At 45.3% G+C, this 6,000-nt stretch overlaps 1 protein-coding gene across 1 annotated transcript in view; it reads right to left on the minus strand.

The window, feature by feature from the left end:
* The window catches only part of RTN4R (reticulon 4 receptor), a 906,839-nt gene extending 903,208 nt beyond the window's left edge, over positions 1–3,631 (minus strand). The window contains exon 1 of the mRNA XM_078665916.1: positions 3,510–3,631. The gene's annotated coding sequence lies outside the window, so the exon portion shown is untranslated. The remainder of the gene's footprint in view (positions 1–3,509) is intronic.
* Positions 3,632–6,000: the final 2,369 nt, after the last annotated feature.

Here is a 6,000-nt window from a genome sequence, read left to right on the forward strand (position 1 = left end):
GGTCCACAAGCTGTTGTGTGGGCTGGAAAGGGACCTCGGCCCTAATCCATATCAGTACCACCCGCGTAAAGGACGAATAAGTCGTATAAAAGACCTGACCATGCCATCTAAGCTGCAGAGCTAGTCGCTCCTGTCTGTAATGTGTGTTCCTGGAGGAAAGCGATTTGAACCCCTCTGCGCACTAAATATGCTTGCAGCTTATGGTGGCGCACCATCTTATGGACTACTGTAACGGTCTTATGGCAGGGACTAAAAAGTACACTCTCTCGAAACTTCTAAGTGTGTTACACACCGCTGCCCGCCTGGTTCTAAAACTCCCTCGCAGATCGTCAATCTCCACAGCCCTCAAGACCCTGCATTGGCTCCCCTTGCACAAGAGAATACTCTTCAAAATCCTCATTGTTGCTTTTCGAGCCTTCAACAATACTGGTCCTGCTTACCTTACCAAACGTTTCCCTCACTATAAACCTATTCGTTCCCTTCGATCCTCTCAAGAAAACCTTATGACAACCACCAAATTCAATCTGAAGTCTAAAGGAGGTAAAACCCTTAGCACCCTGGCCATCAAAGCCTGGAACAGCATGCCAAGACACCTCAGACTTCAGACTCTTGAGAAACCCTTTAGGAAGCTCCTCAAAACTTGGATTTTTAATCTCCCTGACGACTGGACTAAATCCGCCATCTAACTCCCCCTTCCCACCACTCTGCGATTTGGGCTCAAGGATTCACAGCGCCATGATGCTCCCTCCGGAGCGAACGCCGCGCTTTACAAATACCCCTCCAAATTCCAAATTCCAAATGTATGCCTCTGACATTCCATGATATACATTTTAAATCAGGTGGAGAACCCATGATGTAAAAGTACACAGTGCCCTTCCAATTCGTTTAAGGTGACACGCCGATTCCCTGCCAAAGCGCTTAAGGTGACACGCTGAAACCCAATAAACAATCCCTTAAGTACTAAAACACTAGAGTAGAGTATAATGATAGCTTTCGTCACCATTCATTTTTTGACAGGTGGCCACGCCCCCCGGAAGTGACGTAGGAGCCGGAAGTCCCGCACCCGGAAGTCCCGCCCCAGGAAGTCTCGCCCCAGAAGTCCCGCCCCCAGACGTCCCGCCCCCTGAAGTCCCGCCCCCGAAGTCCCACCGCGGAAGACCTGACCCCCCGGAAGTCCCGCCCCCCGGGAGTCCCACCCTCAGAAGTCCTGCCCCCAGAAGTCCCGCCCCCCTGAAGTCCCACCCACAGAAGCCCCACCCCAGAAGTCCCGCCCCGGAAGTCCCTCCCCGGAAATCCGGGGCCGGAAGTCCATGGCGGAAGTCCAGCACATGTGGGGCAATCCAGGAAGTGGGGGCAGGTATAATGTGTGCGAGTGCCCTTCACACAGGAATTAATGGATGTGTATGTGTGTCAATGGTGTAGAGTGGTGGTGCGGGTGTGGCTAGGGCTAGCGGCAAGGCAGGCAGTAGGGCCTACAGGTGTGTTTAGGGTTGTGGGATGGATTAGCAGAGACTTACCTGTGTGCGCCATTTTTGTTGGGCAAGGAGGGACATGTCTGGGCATGCAGAGACATGTCTGGGCATGTTCAGCGGGTAGGTGTGACGGCAGTCTGGTGTTGCATGAGCAGCGGCAAGGTCCATCTGTGGAATGGGGCCCTAGAGTGCTTCAGGGTCTTTTTTGGGAGATAGGCCAGCCCCTAGGAGGCGTTTCTTTTTACATGAGTGTGGCGTAATGGGAATGATAAACATGGCCATCTTGTAAATCAGCAGCATGGGGCTGGCAACATGTCCATGCATTGTTCTGTAACATGGAGGACGGTCATGCATCACCCCCAGTCTGCTAGGCTGCCATGGCAATATTTTGCACAACCTAACTTTTAAAGTGTCTGGTGTAAAATGACACTAATTATGAAAAGAAAAAGAAATACATATTTTAAGGTCTCCGATATAAAATGAAGCCAGTTATGAAAAATAAAGACAAGTGCACGGATATAAAATGAAGCCAGTTATGAAAAATAAGGACAAGTGCTGTCCAATTGTCATTTCTTTCTATGAGCGTGTAATGTGTTAGGGATAATAAACAGGGGGCCAGGATGTAATGCAGCTGTGGGCTGTGTAACAGACCAAGGCATAGTTTTTTAGCCTCTGTAATGTGTTGTCACAAACCTAAACTGCAGGGTTGCTGGTGCAACATCATGCACAGCCAAAGTTGAAAGTCTCTGATGTAAGTGCCATTAATTATGAAAGAAAAGTAAATAAATATTTTAAAGGCTCTGATGTAAAATAATGCCGGTTATGAAAAGGAAAATAAAATAAATGTTATGCAATTGTGGCTTTTTTCTACGTGGGAGTAATGTGTTAGGGATGATAAACAGGGGCCAGTATGTAAGGCAGCTGGGGGCTGTGTAACTGACCCTTGCAGGGTTCTTTAACAGGGTAATGTGTGTTGCCACAGACTTATGTTGTAAGGTTGTTGGTGCAACACCATACACAGCCTAACTTTAAAGTCTTTGGTGTAAATGACACTAATTATGAAAATAAAAAATAAAAAATTATATAAATAAGAACATGTGTTATGCAGCCGAGGCTGAGCTCTACGTATGAGTGAGAGGGCAGGGCTTCTAAACGTGGCAATCTTGTAAAGCACACGTCAGGGTACAGCAACATGGACAGGCATATTTTTGTAACTGTAAAATAGTCTGCTACAGCCCATAAAGGGTTGGATGGCGCAAGTGTCACAAAAGGGGGCAAACCAGCCATGGTGATGTAACAGGGTGAGAAAAAATGCTGGTGCAACACATAAAGAGCAGGACGAACAAGAGGCTCATAAGAGCGGCAAAACTAAAATGTAAGTTTGCTGATGTAACATTCTTCCGCCTAATTTTAAACAGTCTAAAAGACTGCAAAGACACAAAGAGGCTTCTACATAAGAGTCAGCTGGCAAGGACTGATAAGCATGAGAGGGGCAAAGAAAGTATGACATTTTCAAAGGCGCTCTTTTACATTTGGGAGGCTGCAGAAAAAAATGTAAGTGTAATACGTAAGCTCTCTCTCTCTCTCTCGCCACGAGTTTCCCGCCTGTTAGAGAGAGCCTACAAGACTGCTTTATCAGAGTGTAACATATATGAGTGTACAATATTTTTAAGGCGAGCTTTTACACTTTGGTCTGGTTAATACGTAAGCTCTCTTAGCCATAAGTTCCCGCCAGTCTAGAGGACGACTCCGTGGGCTTTTATCAGATTGTAGCAGGTATAAAAATAGGGACATAACTTAGACACACACTGGCACTCTGACAAGTGTTTTGGAGTACCTAAATGCATCTTTGTGAGTGAACAGACTTCGACAGTAGACCAGGTGTAGTGTGTGTGTCCTCCACACAGGAATAAATGGATGTGTAGGTGTATCATAGGTGTAGAGTGATGGTGAGGGCTGCCTGGGGCTTGCTGCAAGGCAGCCAGTAGGGCGTACTAGGGGTGTTTAGGGTTATGGGATGGGTGAGCAGAGACTTACCTGTGTGCGCTATTTTGGTGGGGCAAGCAGGCACATGTCTGGGCATGGATGGACATGTCTGGGCATTTTCAGCGGGTAGTTGCGGCTGCAGGCTGGTGTTGCTTGAGCAGTGTCGAGGTCCATCTGTGGAATGGGAGTGTTGCAGGGTCTTTTTGGAGGTAAGTCAGCCCCCTAGGAGGCATGGCTGATGCCTATGGAGTTCCTGAGTGGTGGACTGTGGTGTAGGGGCGTAGCCATAGCCAACCAAGGGGCAGGACTTCCATCGGGCCCAGAAGAGGCGGGAAGCTAGACTGTTTGTTTGCTGGGGCAGTAATTTTGCCGCCTAATTTTAAAAAGTCTCTGCTGTAAAATGACAGTAGTTATGAAAATAAAATAAAAATGAATAGAGACATGTGTTATGCAATTGTGGCTTCTTTTCTATGTGTGTGTGTGTGTGTGTGTGTGTGTGTATAATGTGTAAGATATGATAAACGTGGCTATCATGTAAAGCTTTTATAATCAAAGAGATTCTATCAAAAAAGTGAAAAAGTGATAATATTTATATTAATTTTGATTTTTCTAACAAACGTGCTAGGCTCTCTCTTAAGGATGGAAAGACCAGAGCGCAATGTGCTTTTTAAAATACCCCTCACACACTAAAAAAATCCAATAGTGTCATGCTTCATCATAGGGGTCTTCCCGCCCCTATAACGGGACGGGGCGTGCTACGACCAAACGAATACGCGGGAGCACTTATATTGTGACAGTGGCTATGTGTGAGTGCACAGGTGTCAGTGAAAGTGTAGGGACCTCAAAAAAGTGGTTTATAAAAAAGTTTAAAAATTCCCTGGCATAGTAGAAAAAAATGTTTTATTCACTTCTCTAGCTGGGAACATTAAGAAGGGGTTGTGAGGTAGAGCATTAGCTAACTACCTAGTCGACATGTTTCGTAAACAGTCCCCTACTGCTTACTCATCAGGACCAAAAAACGATCCCTACTAGAATATACTCAGTTCTACAGAGATATGCCTACTGTCCTACAAACAGCACAGCAAAAATAAGCTGACTGTTTGTGCTTCGGGGCATGAGTTGGCCCAGTGAAGCAAAAATGATACAAGTAGTGCCAAAAAAAGACCTATTGTGGTCTCTGTGGAGAAAAGGAAAAAGAGAGAAAAGCAACATATATGCGTAAATTAACATCGCAATCCAAATGGTAAATACAAACAATTAGTTGTGTACCAGCATGCCTTATATATCAAAGGCAATAGTACCCCTAAATACATTGAAATGGGGAAGGATATTGCATTAGTTGGAACCAGCTTTCTGTCGCTGGTTAAGAACAGGGACCTCAAAATGCTCGGTTCCACTGTCATCTCATCATACACACACACAATCACGACTCAATGCATTACCAGTGAACAAGCAATTTAAAGGTAGGAAAGGACCTCCTTCACCTTAGGTTTCTTTGAGACCGAATGAAAGAAAACGCTAGCCGTTTTGTAAGACTTTGTTAATACTACAATACGTACACTTTTCAGTTAATTGCAATGCCCCATGAGCTTGCAGGCGAGGGGTGTTCTCCGCGGTTACTGTAAAAACAAAACCGCACCTTGGTTTACCAACGGAGCAAAATCCAAAGATGTTGTTTGCCCCCGTGACCCGTTTATTAAAGACTCGAGGTCAGAGTCTATTACTCACATGTCCGACGAGGAAAAGAAACATTATTCCCACCCCCGTGCTGCTCCGGGCAATGCCGTGCTTGAGTGTCTCGTGTTGCTTAAGACGCATTCGTTTCCGCATTGTCACCGGGCAATCTTGTGTGGACTAGAGCGCAAACCTCCCAAGATGGCCGCCACCTAATGGCACGATGTGAGGAAAAGGACGGAAGTCTTTCTACCCTTTCCTTTTTCTTGATCGGGGGGCGCAGTAATTTAGATTTAACTCGCACACAATGTGTAATAGCCTATTAGGTGCCGGGCAAATTCCTTATTAATATATATAGTCATAATGTGACATTTATTTTATTTGTACAGAGACTATGGTCATTCCATGTCTCATTACGTTCGTTATGTCCATACCAGAGGATCAAAAATAAAACCAAGGATTCACGGGGCTTATATTTTAGTCCATGCTCTGTGTAGTAACTGTAGTGACACAGTCAGAAAAGGTGCACATCCTTAATTACCACTTTTGTTGTGAAACATGGCATTTCATTAGATAAGATAGAGAAAGTTATCTTGGATAGTGAGTAGATCCACTCCCGAGAGGGTACATTATAGTTGGGCCCAGGGGATATCATCGTTCAGCCCAATCTTATGTGACTGAATACGAAATACCCATCTTTGTTCCTTCTCTAAGAGGGTTTTTTCGTTGCTGACTGTTTCGATCACTGTCCATTGAATATCTTCTGGTTTGTGGCTCATTTCAAGGAAATGGTTGGTGAGTCTTGTACTAGATTTCCTGCATTTTATGGTACTTTTGTGTGTTCGCCTATCCTGATCTTTACTGCCCT

Source organism: Lissotriton helveticus, chromosome 11 (assembly GCF_964261635.1).
Source record: "Lissotriton helveticus chromosome 11, aLisHel1.1, whole genome shotgun sequence".
Taxonomy (NCBI): Eukaryota; Metazoa; Chordata; class Amphibia; order Caudata; family Salamandridae; genus Lissotriton; species Lissotriton helveticus.